The sequence below is a fragment of the Arachis hypogaea genome, chromosome 19, assembly GCF_003086295.3.
Source record: "Arachis hypogaea cultivar Tifrunner chromosome 19, arahy.Tifrunner.gnm2.J5K5, whole genome shotgun sequence".
Lineage (NCBI taxonomy): Eukaryota > Viridiplantae > Streptophyta > Magnoliopsida > Fabales > Fabaceae > Arachis > Arachis hypogaea.
Window position 1 is genome coordinate 151,466,181 of NC_092054.1, and position 13,235 is coordinate 151,479,415.

Here is a 13,235-nt window from a genome sequence, read left to right on the forward strand (position 1 = left end):
AATTGTTGGGAGATCATGAGATATAATAATAAACACACGTGCATCATGGGGACGATTTCACAAAATTATGTCAAATTGGACTGAGACACGATTGCATATATTATTATGCTGTTGGTTAAAGCAGACTTGTTAATAAAGATGAAGTCTATCATTATAGAAGTTCAATTCAGGTTTAACTACACTGTAAATTATTATAAGGTATGGTTGGTAAAGTAAAAATTTATCACAAAAAATTTTAATATTTGAAAAGTTTTTTATCAGACTTTGTCAATATAGTTGAAAGTAATAACTACAAAAATACTAAAATTTTATGTTTAAATAAAAATATTTTTTATTTATCGTGAGAATGAAGAAGTGAATGGTGTAAAAGTTTTCTATCCCATGTTTTAGAAATTTTATTCGTGTAGATACTATACATTTTTAATAAAAATTGATGACACGTACTTATATAAAAAATATAAAATTATACTTTTAGTTACTATAGTACAAAATAGAAATTAAAATATTGTGCGGATTGCTTTCGTAGATGAATTTGGCCTGTTAACTCGCGTCTAAAGTCTAATAACTCAAATAATAAATATTATTATAAGTTGAAGTTGAGTTGCACGGATTACGAGTTCAATCTTTAGAAGTGTTAGGTTGATTATTATATTCTGTTTTTGAATAGCTATTTCCTCGTGATTTTCTGTTTCTTTTTCTTTCTGGAATGTTTCTATTTCTATTCACTATTCTTATCTTATTACTAGCAGGCTAGCTGCCGTATGTAAATTTTGACAGCATTTGTAAATTATCGCAGCAAATTCACGTCAGTTTCAATTATTTAATGGACGGTGCATTTAACTTGAGATGAAGGTTAAAAGACAAATAACGAACGGATTCTGTGAGAGAGATAATGAATTATTTGTACAATATGTACAATAAGTTATTGAGTTATAAAATGAACATCTTTTATATTATCTAAAATAACTATATGAATACTAGTGATAATAAACATCTTTTCAAAATGAACATCTCTTATACTATCTAGAATCGAATTTTTAACCTTTTGGATCTAGCGTTTTAATACCATGTCATGATATCACTCATCCCAAAAATGTCAGCTGAAAAAAAAAAGATAACACTAATGGTTATATCTCTAATATTTTCTAAATCTTTATTATACACATTGTATAAATATTTTATTGGCTCCTCATATTTTTCCTTAACGAAAGCATATTCAATTCCTCTCTATTCTCAAAAGTTACTGTCATAGATAAGATTTACAAACATATGATGAAACGTCGGATAAACGTTGAAATGCCTCGAATATGTTAAAGTTAAAATCAGGAATTGTTTGGGGGGGGGGGTATTTACTCTTATTGAATCTTAAAATATATATATATATATAAAGAGTCTATTGTAATAATGTTTGTATTTCTATATTTAAAGAAAAATATTTATGTGTACAAAATTTATATTATTAAATATTAATATAATAATAAAATTATTGTATTATATGAATTTGATCTATTGAGATTAAATAAAATCATATTTATTCAATTAAAAAATATAAATAATAATAATTTAATTATTTAATTATTTAAATTCAAATTTAGTTTTTTAAATATAAATAAACTATTTGTATTTAGTGATTTTTTCTAATAGTTGATTGATAATATATATATATATATATATATATATATATATATATATATATATATATATATATTTGGCAGTGTTACATATAGTTAATAATTATTTTTGTCTAAAAGACTTCTATTATAAGAGTATAAGTTTGATAAATTGTTCAATTAAATGACGAAAAATTGTTTAATAAAAAAAATAGTTTCTATATCTATATAATATATATGAAAAAAATTATGATGATTTGATTTTAATTTTTTTCTTTTTAATATTTGTTATTTATCTCTTCTACACTATTATATTATAAATAAAGAAGAATAAAATTCGTTCAATTTAAATTATACTCTCTATAAATTCTTCAATTAATGAGTAATAATTCTCTTTTGTATTATATTATATTTTGTATTACTAATAAATATTAAATGAAAAGAAAATATCTTTAATTAACATACTTTAAATGTGTTAATTAAAATGAAAAGAATTTTAATTAATAAACTTTAAATTTTAGATATCTAAATATATTAATATTAATTTTTATAATATTTTTTTTTATATTATTATTGTCTCCACTACTAAAAATTTTTGAGTTTGTCACTGCTTGAAGTGATCTTATCGAGTAAATCAATAGTAGATGCAACATGCAGGTTACACGGGTAATGAACATCCAACATGCTGAGATTGGTAGATTGAATGTTTTTTCTTGTGGCAGAGTTACTGACTTTAATTTGATTTGAGTATAATAGTACGTACTGCTCAATTGTTAATATCAAACTCATCTTTTGCATGGTTAATTTGATTTCTTACCAAATCTAATACGAGATATGATATGATACTTAGACAGACATACAAATTATAAATTTCTATAAGATATAAGAAACAATATATATATATATATATATATATATATATATATATATATATAAAGTATTTTTTAAATAAATTATAATAATAGTTTAATATTTTATTAATATTAAAATATAAATTAATTTTTAATTATTTTTAATATATTTTTTAATTATATAAAATATTTAAAATCATTTTTGTTTTGATAAATAATATATACTATTTTTTAATTTATTTTAAAAATACATATTAAAAATAAAACTGAATATATTGATACGTGATAATATTCAAGTGTGTTTAAACGTGTCTAGAGAAACATTTTATATATTTTTATTAAGACACACTTATTAGACACAGAAGATACGCGTATTATTAGACAAGTGTTCAATGAGAATTGTATTTAAAATGTATCTAAATACGATAACTAAACAAAGTATTTGTACTTTGTAGTTTTTAAATAATTAAGTGTATGATTATTATACTAATTAGTTTGATAAATTTTTTAAAGAGTGCCTTTGTACTTTTTAAAAGTACAAACTTTTTATTTTATGTTTATTAAATTAAAAAGACTATATACTTATACTTATAGATCTAAAAAATAAAATATTTTTATATAGCATTTAAAGTAAAAAATTTTAAAATTAATTTATACTTATCAAAATTAAAAGGTCTAATATAATTTTATTTATTAATTAATTTTTAAATTTAATTCTTATATTTATATTTATTATATTATTTTTAAATTTTAAAAATTATTTTATCAAATATCATTGTTGTTATTTATATTTATTAAAAATTATTTTTAATTTACTAAATAAAATATTACAACTTTTAAAAAATTATATTTTAAAGACTATCTTTATATAAGCTACCTTTAAAGGAGGTACAAAGTTTCTCATCAATAATTGATCATGTTCTAAATTGTTAAGAAAATAATAACTTAAAATTATATATATTTTTTAATTTAATATCTATAATTATACATATATTATATCTAATATTATTTAATAATTTCTACAATAATTTAAAAATATTAAATAAATGATTTTGATCTGCTTTAAAATAATTTTTTATTATCTTTTAAATACTTTTTATTTTAAGAAAAATGCCAGGGATCAATATTTTTTATTAATTTTATCTGATACTTTAGTCAACTCCTTACGTTTATACTATTATTATCTAGAGTTTAGTTTTTAGAATTTAGTTTTTAATATTTAGAATTAGCAAGATTTTAAAAATTAAACTAATCATTCAACCGGTGAAATTAAAGGTTCAAAAATTTAATCAAAATTTATCTAGAATTATGCAAATATAATAAAATAATATATTTATATATACAATATATATAATTATTTTAAATATTTAAATTTTTTTTAGATTTTAGATTATTTTTTTAATAGTTTTAGATGTTTATATTGCTTAACTTTTGGATGTTATTTTTTCAATATTTTTTGAATAATTTGTTTATTAAGTTTTAAAATTTTTATAATGATTTTATATTTTTTAATTATATTTTAGATGTTTCTTTTTGGTATATTTTCGAATGTTTTTTTTTATTAAGAATTTTTTAAATAATTTTAAATATTTTTTTAGATTTTAATTTTTTTAATTTTAGATAATTGTTATGATAATTTGAATTCATATTTCCATTAAAAATTCAAAAAAAATACTAATTGTCTGAAGTTCATTGTTGCAATAATTAGTTGGAGCCACTTAGATAAAGATGTTAAAAACGTCTTTTTTTTAAGATGTTTTTTAATAATTATAATTTAACACATATAACTAATTAAATTGTATTATTTTTATTAAAATTAGACTGGACAAATCAATTTAACCGAAAAACTAATAAATTAAATTTTAAATCAGTCTAAATTAATATTTTTTTTAAAAAAATGACAATAATATCTCTATTATAAAAAATAATTAAAATACCTCTATTTTATATATATATATTTTAAAAATTTTAAATTCTAATCCTATTGCAGAAAAAAATGCTAAAATTTAAAATTTTTAAAATTAATATATATATTAAGAATATTTTAATTATTTTTTATAATAGGTATATTGTAATAATTTTTTATAAAAAATAATATTAATTTAGACGAATTTAAGATTTGATTTACTATTTTTTGATTAAATTATTTATTTGACCTAATTTTAACAATAATAATATAATTTAATTGATTATATATATTATATTTTAATTATTAAAAAATATCTTAAAAAAAAAAGACGTTGTAAACGTTTTTATGATGGTGACTCCAAATTGGTTAACTAGGAAGATTGTTATTTTATTATTTGATTGAAGTAGAATAGTATGTACTCCTCAATTTTTAATATCAAACACATATTTTGCATGCTTAATTTGATTTCTGAATAATCAAGTGTATGCGAATCCTATTATTCTACATGACCCAAAGTTTCTCATCAAGAGTAGCAGCCATATTATTGTGACCGTTATTATAAGGTGAGTTTTATGGCGTTTTTATTATGGTACCTAAATTGTCTAATTTTTCTTTTAAAGTAAAAAATAAAATATTTAAAATAAAAAATAAATTATGTAAAATTTATTAAATATTATTTATTTACCTCTTTTAATCATTTAGGTACAAAGTGATAGGCACCGTAGCATTCATAAATAGGTTACTTCACACTGTCTTTGCACTACACTCTCCACTAAAAACAAAACCACTATGGCTTCCAACAAGAGTAGTAGTACTCATCAACCATTAACATTGCTCCTCTTCTTCCTCTTCACCCTCTCCTCTGCACATGCCAAAGGTGGCATAGCCATCTCCTGGGGCCAGAACAATGGCGACGGCACCTTAACCTCCACATGTGACACCGGAAACTTTGAGATTGTGCTCCTCGCCTTTCTCGACACTTTCGGTTGTGGCACAACTCCAGAATTGAACTTTGCTGGCCACTGTGGGCCATGGTTCCCTTGTGACAATCTACAACCAGAAATTGAACATTGCCAAAGAAACGGTGTGAAGGTGTTCCTCTCCCTTGGAGGAACCTTTGGGCCCTACGCCTTATGCTCGCCGGAAGACGCCAAGAACGTCTCCGACTACCTTTATAACAACTTCCTCAGTGGCAAAACGGGTCCATTAGGGAGTGTGTACCTTGATGGCATTGATTTCCACATTGACGGTGGTCCAAAACTTTTTTTTTTGGGACGACTTAGCTAGAGAACTCGATACGCACCGAAAGCAAGACAGGTGAATACTCAAAAACATATTCATTTAGAAGTATATAGAGGTTACAAGCAGTGACCAACCCAAAAATTTTTAGTAGTGGGACAATAATAATACAAAAAAAAAATATATATTATAAAAATTAACAGTAATATATTTAAATATCTAAAATTTAAAGTCTATTAATCAAGATTCTTCTCATTTTAATTAACACATTTAAAGTATGTTAACTAAAGGTATTTTCTTTTCATTTAATGTTTTGGTCATGTTATTTAATATACTTATTAGTATTACAAGATATAATATAATACAAAAAAAATTATTACTCATTAATTCAAGAATTTATAAGGAGTATAATTTAAATGGAACAAATTCAATTCTTCTTTACAATATAATTGTGTAGAAGAGATAAATAACAAATTTTAGAAAGACAAAATTTCAATTCAAATCATCATAAATTTTTTCATATATATATATATAGATAGGTGTAGAAACTATTTCATTTTTTATTAAACAATTAATCAACAATTTTTCGTCATTTAACTGAACAGTTTATTGTACTTATACTCTTATAATAGAAGTCTTTTTTTAGACAAAAATAATTATTAACTATATGTAACACCGCCAAAATTATATATATTATCTCAATCAACTATTAGGAAAAATCACTAAATACTAATAGTCTATTTATATTTGAAAAATTAGATTTAAATTTAAATAATTAGGTAATTAGATTATTATTATTTGTACTTTTTAGTTGAATAAATATGATTTTATCCAATCTCAATAAATCAAATTCATATAATACAATAATTTTATTATTATATTAATATTTAATTAATAATATAAATTTTGTACACATAAATATTTTTTTAAAAATATAGGGATACAAACATTATCTCAAATACACACTTTATATATATATTTTTTATTTTTAAGATTTAATGAGGGCAAATGCCCCCACAATGTTGTGAGTGAGTTCGTCACGGTTACAAATATGATTATGCTAACATTAAAATTGACTACTAAAATATAAAATATTAGTATTTTTATTTGTAATTATATTATGGGAATATAAATATTTTAAAATTACGTTAGTTTTTTCTAATATTATAAATTATGGCACAAAAAATTTATAGAATTAAACTAATTTTACAAAAAAATTATACATAGGAGACAAAAGTCCCCCGACTAAAAAGATTAGAATCTCCATAAATAAAAAATCAAATAATAAGATTTTTAGTTATTATTTTCATGTGAAAGAATTTAATTTATTACTAATAATTAATTTTAATATTCGTTATCTAAAATTTGAAGCGATTTAACTTATATTTTTTTATTAGGTGTTAAATTTGTTCCACAAATAAAAATAATTAATTTTTATACTTACTATTTAAAAATAATATTTTTTCTTTCTGTAACACCTTTACTATTAGTACGTCATGATCGTACTAAAGATAAGGCATTACTAATCTATTTTTCCTATTTACTATTTAATATTGAGCCTTTAGTTCGTTATCGCGTTTCAAGTTTTAAGAAAATGCTTGAAAAGTTTGCTTTTATTAATTAAAAATCATGTATCATAGATTCCCAAACAATACTATTCACATAGTTATTAACAATAATAAATATTAAACAAAAGAATCCAAAAGAAACTCAGATACAATTTCTATCCCTCTGTATAAAATAGAATCTTAAATAACAAAGGCGAGGGAATTCTATGAAAACAACTCAACACGTAAACTCAACTTAAATAAAACTCATAATCACCCGCAGCTTCAAACCGAGTCTCCGAACCTGTGTCAATGAAATGGTGAAAGATTTTGGGGTGAGAACAAACCACGCGTTCTCATTAGGGAATGGAAATGCCGTAAGAGTAATGAAATAAAATGCAAATAATTAACTTTACTCATTAAAACTATATTTTTATCAAACCTTTTGAAAATACTTTTTACTATTACTTTGTATAATTAATTACTTTCTTTAAATTTTCAAACTTAAGACAAATCCCCATCACAACCTAATAGCACAGGAAACAATCAACACACAACTAAATAGCAATACAACAAACAGCACAATCACAAAGAGACAAGATAAGCAAGCACAATCAAATGCAAAGGTGCAAACAAGGATGATGTATGTCTAGTTCTATCGCTGGTAATGAGCTCATTTGTCGGTTTCGACCCACACCCGACGCAATCCGACTCGCAAGTCAGATAAGGCATTCCAGCGGCATAACCTCTGCAAGTTTCTACTTCTTGCAGGCGCTGATTCTCCAGCCGAAGTATGCCAAACATGACCTCTGCAAGTACTTGCAGACGCTGAGTCTCCAGCTGAAGCATGTGCCACTTTCTCCTGGAAGCCATTCCATACACACGGGCGTCCCCACACAATCATTCACATGTAAAGCCCACAGCTTAACATTTTTCCATCGGCACCATAACCATTTACTTTCCGTCACCCTCTCGTGACCTTTTAAACATTTCATAATCACACGTGCCATGTTCTTTTCTCATTCTTTCTCTTTTTTAATAATTCGAATTCATATCATAACTTAAAACAAAATCTCTTCTCAAAAGAGTGAATTTAAAAGATTATACTTTTCTCAATAAATCGGATTGAAAATAACTCTTTCCGTAATAATTCAAAATCAAACAATATTCATAAATCAGATTGGCTTTTAAATAACGTCTTAAACAAAGTCTTGGAGTTTTATAAAAATTTCGGCAGCATTTCCTCTAAAATTCGGACTATGCCACCCATTCAGGGTTCCAACCAAACCATTTCTAATTCTCAGAAAACATTTTTGATAATTCAAACGAATCAAATTCAGTACTAAAAACCTATTTTCAATTCTCACAGGTTACTTCCGATAAACCAGCAGGTCAAGTCCAATATCCAAAATATTTATAAATCTGAAAATCCAACTAGTTTCAATGTCAAAATCTTTTCTAACTCTCAATTTATTACTAATAAAATAAATTTTCAATACAAAATCCGTTTCTCAATATGAGTAAATATGTAAATAAAATGTTGTCCATTATAAAATCATGTTTCAAAATAAATTTATAAATCAAATTTTCGAAATAAAACCACGTTTTCGGTTACTTTTACATAAAATTGGGTAGAATCTCCTCTTAAAAATTGGACTTCACCACCCATGCGGGCTCCCTCAAATTCATCACTTTCCAAACTAAACTCAAATCCAACTCCATTCAACAGTTATCAATACGACAATTTCTTCAATAATTAACTCATCATATTACAATTTAACAAGTAACACTAATTTAATCATCTTTTACAGCCACAACTCAACCAATTCATCATAATCACACAAAATCAGAATTTCAATAACAACTCCATCAAAATCAGAAAACCAATATCAATCACAAAACCAATATCAATCACACCTTCAATTCAAACTCATCATTCAGTCATTCCAAGCAATCATAAATTATTTGCAAATATTCACTAGACTTTCATGGCATTCATAATTTAAAATAGTTAATTTCAAAATAAAATCCCCTACCCTTATATGAAATCAAAATCATCGAAAATTCCGAAGAAGCTTTTTGACCGAGTTGTTGAAGGAGAAAGCGTTGTGCTTTCTAGAACTTCAGTTAGCCGGACTCAAAGAGAAGAAGAGCTACGTCATCATCGTCATTTTTTACTGGACAAAAATAACACCAACGTGTAGAGGATAAGGATACAAACACTTTTATCGGATTAAATTTTTTATTGGAATTATGGATCACAAGAAATTGGAGTTAGAGACATGGAGGTTCCATGGTTTCTCTCCTTCACTCTCGGTCACTCTTGCTTTCTTTTCTTTCACGTTTGGTTCAGTTTCCAGAGAGGAAAATGAAGATTAGGTGGTGATGATAAGTATAATAAAAAATTGTTAGGTGTCATGGTTATAGATAAAAGAAACATGTGTCATATATGTATACAAGCCACCTTGGCTTGCTTTCTTTCTTGCTTTAATATGTATATATACGTACTGAATATATATGTAATGGCATATATGTAGGATAATGGCCTTCGGCCACTTTCTTTTCTTTTTTTTTTTTTGAATGATGATGATGATGATATTATAATAATAATAATAATAATAATAATAATAATAATAAATTTCTATTTTGTTTATTAAAATAGTTTTTACTATATAATTTAAACTAATAAATTAAGTCATAATTAAATTAAATTTTACTGATTATAATTTTTTATTTAATTATTTTTAGTAAAGTAATTTTTTTAAATAAAATCTCAACAAACATAATAATTTATAAATAACTAATTATTTAATTTTTAAAAATTTGGACTTTAGACTTTCTATATACATAAAAATATAATTAGATATTAGTATAAAAAAATTATATTGATTATTATAAAATTAACTAAAAATTAATTTTTTTAAATAATTAAATTTTGATTTTAACTTTTAATCATAAATTAGTATTCTTTCCAAATTATATTTAATAAATATTTAAAAGAAGAAAAATAAAAATATAGATTTAAAAGATAAATAGTAAAAATTTAAAATTAAATAAAAAAAACTAAAAAAATATGTATATAATAATAATAATAATTTTTATTTGAATTATATTATTTTGTTAAATTTATTTTTTTGTAAAACAAAAAAATATAAAAAATAGAGAATGAGAGAAAAGAGAGAGAAAGATAAAGATGAAGATTGAGAAAGGGAGTTTGTTAATTTTGAAAGAAATAATTTTATTTTTATAATAAAAAATATCGGATGACATATTTTAATTTGTCAAATTACTAATATAAAATATAAATTATATATTGAATTATTGAGTGAGAATGATTGAGAGAAATAGAAAAAAGGAGAGATAGATGAGAGAATTTATGATGGGAGTTTATTAATGTTGGAGGAAAATATTTTCTCACAATTTTAATAAGAGAATGTCATGTGACACATTTGGTTATTAAATTAGATAATAATATATAATATAAATATATAATAAATTATATATAGAATGAGAAGGATAAAGAGAAATTTAAAAAAAAAGGAAAGAGGTAGATAAGAGAATTTAGTAATAAAATTTATTAATTTTGGAGAAAATATTTTTTTATCAAGTTTAATAAGAATGTCATGCGACATATTTTGTTATTAAATTAGATAGTAATATATAATATAATATAATATAATATATAGCTATATTTTAGTTTTAATATTTCAATTTTAATTTTAATGCAATTAAAGAATGTCATATTTTACATTTTGATTGTCAAATTTGTAATTATTCATTGATAATGATATATAAAAGAGATAGAGTGGTTGAAGAAATGAGATGGATAGATAAAGAGAGAGAAAGGAAGGAAGAACTCTTTAATTTTGGATGGAAAGATTTAATTTCAATTGCAATGAGAGAATGACATGTGACACATTTTGGTTATAAAATTAGTAGAGAGAGGAGAATAACTCTTTAATTTTGGAGAAAAATATTTGATTTTAATTGCAATGAAAGAGTGATATGTAGCACATTGTGGTTGTAAAATTAGTATAGATGGAGGATAAAATTCTTTAATTTAAAAAAAAATTAATTTCAATTATAATAAAAAGGTAACGTATGACATATTTTGATTGTAAAATTAATAATAATAATAATAATAATAATAATAATAATAATAATAAATATAATAAATATATTAAAATAAAAAATATATTAAAAATAAAATAAACTATATATATTTATATACAAATATACTGATATGAATAATATTTTTGAAAAGATAAATGTGTCTAATTTACAAATAGGATTTCTAAAAGTATAGTTATCAGAACCGAACTGGTAATTGATCTGGTCATACGACGAGATTATTGAGTCATTGGTTCAATCAGTGAGTCACTGATTTACCCGGTTGATCCGGTCATAATTAAATAAAAATAAAATTAAAATTAAAAGTTAAATGCATATTTTTAAAAATATATTAATAATAATTAAATATCAATTTTTAGATATAATTTCTACTGCAAAAAAAGATAATAAATTACTCACTAGTACAAAATATTTTTGCAATTTAAATAAAAAAAATAAAAAATAACACAATCAATATCAATATATTTATACACTATATACACTATGTATTGTTATTTGTTTGATATTCATGTGAATTTATGCTTAAAAGAATAAAAAAATAAAAAATCATTCAGATTTTGTTATATATAAAATTTTTTTGTCATACATATGAGTGAGAAGCAAGTTTGGCATAGTGATTAGGGAAAGACTGTGCATTCACGCATTCCCTATTTGAATTTTGATCGATTTTTAACAGAGATTTGACCATTATTGACTGATTTGAATAGATATTCGATTCAATCAACTAACCGAATTGGCCAGATCACTAATTTATTAGTATTTCAGTCGAATTGCCGGTCCAGTCCGATTTTGATAACATTGACTAAAAGGCTAGTTGCAGTTGTTTTTTTTACGCAAAGATACAGTTGAAAGTTTTTAAATCCTTTTACATAGTTTAACTAAAATGTTATAACTGTTTTACAATATTAGCTTTCACGTTAAAATTTTGGTATTATAACCGTTTTTATTATCTAAATTTTGGGATCCGTGACTTCTATAGGTACTTTTACTTGTCGGCAGCACCACAATGTTTCTTCCCAGATTACTACCTTGATGACGCCATTAGAACTTGGCTTTTCGATTACATATTCGTCCAGTTCTACTACAACCGTCGATACCAATATGACATATTTTCTTCATGGAATACATGGACCTCGTATGTGAAGCTCAATAATACGGTGTTCATGGGGCTACCCGCAGCACATGATGCAGCTCCCAGGGGTATCTATATTTCACCGCAATTTCTGTGTAGTGATGAGATTCTTCCAATCATCAAGCAAACTCCTAACTATGGAGGCGTCATGCTGTGGGATAGGTTCGGCGATGCTAATAACCACTACAGCGATCAAATCAAGGATTGTGTTAAAGTTGATGATAGTGACGTTAGGGTGTCACAAACATTGATGGCAACGTTATCAAACACTAACTGAATGTGTATCCGCAGCTTTCAACCGCATCATGCCGAAACTAAGATGACCCTTTTAGAATGAATATCTGCTTTATATGTAATGATGGAATAATAAGTGGTGATGATGATTACTTTTTATGAGTTATGTGTGATCAATAAAATCATCACCTTGTCCTTGTGGTATCCAGCTTCTTCAGGCTTTGATTTTTGTGATCCTTATGTTGATGCTGTTTTGCATGTACTATATGGTTTCTGCTTTGAATAATAAAGGCTTCATATATGGTGAAAACTCAGAAGTACAATTTCACATGTGAAATTGATATTTAAATGATTTAATTAAATTTTTATTTAACTGTTAAAGTTGACTGTACTTTGAATTTCTATTTTTATATATATGTAGATCAAACCTACTTTTATTATAGAAAAACAGCAATGAAATCACGATCATAACAAATTAAAAAAAAAATTAAGATTTTAGTTGGTCGAAACGAAGAAAATAAAAATGAAAGAAATTGAATGAATTTTTTTTTTAAATATATATGAATGAAAAAGATAATTTTA

The 13,235-nt window shown here is 23.9% G+C and overlaps 1 long non-coding RNA gene and 1 pseudogene across 1 annotated transcript; one reads left to right on the top strand and one right to left on the bottom strand.

Annotated features, from left to right (window-relative positions):
- The first annotated feature begins 5,159 nt into the window (after positions 1-5,159).
- On the top strand, positions 5,160-12,738 carry LOC112776646 (hevamine-A-like; annotated as a pseudogene).
- On the bottom strand, positions 7,208-9,537 carry LOC140181810 (uncharacterized). Its single transcript, XR_011877280.1, has 2 exons — positions 9,193-9,537; positions 7,208-7,460 (listed from the first exon to the last, which is right to left on the bottom strand). It is a non-coding gene; the product is annotated as an uncharacterized lncRNA (long non-coding RNA).
- Positions 12,739-13,235: the final 497 nt, after the last annotated feature.